At 31.8% G+C, this 2,286-nt stretch overlaps 1 non-coding gene across 1 annotated transcript; it reads left to right on the top strand.

The window, feature by feature from the left end:
* Nucleotides 1-495: 495 nt before the first annotated feature.
* On the top strand, nt 496-574 carry Mir9888 (microRNA 9888). Its single transcript, NR_127370.1, has one exon. It is a non-coding gene; the product is annotated as a microRNA 9888 (primary transcript).
* The last annotated feature ends 1,712 nt before the right edge of the window (nt 575-2,286 follow it).

Genomic DNA, 2,286 nt, shown 5'->3' with positions numbered 1-2,286 from the left:
TCTGATCCTCTTGTAATTGAACATGGAGCTGAATCTTATGGTGTTATTGCACCAATGGAATTTGTAGTGAATGCTGCAATTTATTACGATATCGCGCATATGCGTGTTGGACATACGGAATCTGGAAATTTAGATAAGAAGCCAGAAATTTATTATATGAAGAAACCTTCACAAACTGAGAATGTGAAATGTCAATCGCCAGAAAAGGAGGAAAATTTTCCGGAATTAACAGCGGATGATGAAAATGTATGTAGTTATACCGAAAGAGATGGAGACGCTTTTCCAAAGGCCTTTGAGAGAGATCTCGTTACTCCTACCAATCTCCAAAATGTACATTAATATTTATATTTAATAAATTAAATTTTTATCAAAGCAATTATCCAATAATAATTCCAATTTTTTTATTAAAATCATAGGAAGAAGATACAACGACAACCAAAGAAAAAGAGAAGGAGAAGGAAAAAGAGAAAGAACAGGAGAAAGAAGAGATTAAAGAGGTGAGCGGTGGTGGTCAAGCAAGTAGAACGTTAGAGGAACGTAGACGTTCTATGCTTGACCATCATTGGCCAGTTCCTAGTAAAGATCAATATCCATGGCCAGTTGAAGATGAACAACAAGATTCTTTAAATTCTGACAAAGTTAGTTGTTCATTATTAGTGGAATACAATATAAAATTTTTTATCGAAGTTCAAATTTTAATAAAGATCAATATTTACAGACGGATTCTGCAAAATCGAAGGTGATTCCCGAAGGTGAAGAAGGATCTCTAGTCAAACTGTCATGCCACGACTCTGGTATTGACATACGTGACCCTAATCCCCCTTTCCCAGTAGTTCAGCCTAACCCCACAAAGAAAGTATATTCAGACGCAGATATTGTCTTATCTTCAGATTGGGTCCCTCCTATTACTATTGCTCCGACGAACGTAACAACTGATTCGCTAGATAGTGGTTCTGCTATTAACGGCAGGAAAAAGGCGAGTTCAGTGTCTTTTAGCTTAGACAGTAATGCAGAGGAACCTGAGAAGGATGAAGAACACAAAGATGACGATAAACAAGAGACTCGTAAAAATAAGGTAATATTAAAATTTATATACTTGATATCACATACTTGATATACATACTTGATATACATTTAATCTAATTCTTATTTTATTTAACAATTATTATATTCAGATGTTAAAACGGTTATCATATCCTTTGTCATGGATGGAAGGATTAACTGGCGAAAAAGAAGATGATAAATCTGGATCTGATAAAGTTTCGAGCCTTCCTAATAGCGCGGATTCACATCATTCATCAGTTTTCAGCAAAGTTTTCTCAAGGTGATAATAATTATCCTTGTCTATAAGTCCATAAAATTTTTATAAAAATTTTCTTGTATCTTATATGGTACAATAATTTTGTTCAAAAATTAATCATATATGCTTTTATGTTTTACTTTATCATTCGTGTATGTTAGAAATGAGTAATTCAATGAAAAAACAATTTTGCATACTTTTTATATACATAAGGAAGGTTTTCAATGGTCTGGCCTCCTTTATATGATGTAACGTTTGTTTTTCGTGTGATTGCTTTCTGCTGAAATTTTTTTAGAACTAAAAGTAATATTTATAGCGTACTTGAGGCTATTCATAATGAAACGAATTGCTTATATCACGCACACATGTAATAAAAACGTTTTATAGTTCTTAGAAACGAGTTTTATTATGAATATCCTCATTTATTTTAATATAGAATATTTATTAGAAATTTGCGCGTAGAAGCAAGCGGCTTATTGCATTTGCGAAACGCGCTTTGGGATATATCTTTTTTCAATTTCTAAATGGAGTAAAGGAATCAAAGGAATGGGCACGTGTGGCATTTCCAATTACGTCCTTGTCTTCAATAATCTTGTACCATCATAGTCCGTTTTTTCAATTTTGCTTTCCCATTTTTCTTCTTTTTCAAACTTTTTTTATTAATTAGCATTGTAGATATATTCTATATCCAAAATAAATTAGTCATTCAAAGCTAGCTATATTTATCAAAATCTTGATGATTAAACTTTATAAGAGAACTTTCATTGAAATGATATTTCAATGAATTAATTTGATTCAGTAAGCTGTATAAGTAAAGTAAATTTTGACTTCTAAAAATTTATAGGGAATACTGATTATTTTTATTACCATTTTGAGACCAGTATCAATCAGACTGTGATGGTAAATCTGTGTTAAAAATAAAGTTTAACTATCGTTTCCAATGTGACTAACAAAGAATATGTAATGGTGGTGGATATAAGCTCGCC

Source organism: Apis mellifera, linkage group LG5 (assembly GCF_003254395.2).
Source record: "Apis mellifera strain DH4 linkage group LG5, Amel_HAv3.1, whole genome shotgun sequence".
Taxonomy (NCBI): domain Eukaryota; kingdom Metazoa; phylum Arthropoda; class Insecta; order Hymenoptera; family Apidae; genus Apis; species Apis mellifera.
Note: the sequence above shows the minus strand (reverse complement) of the source record. Positions and strands in the feature narration are given on the sequence as shown.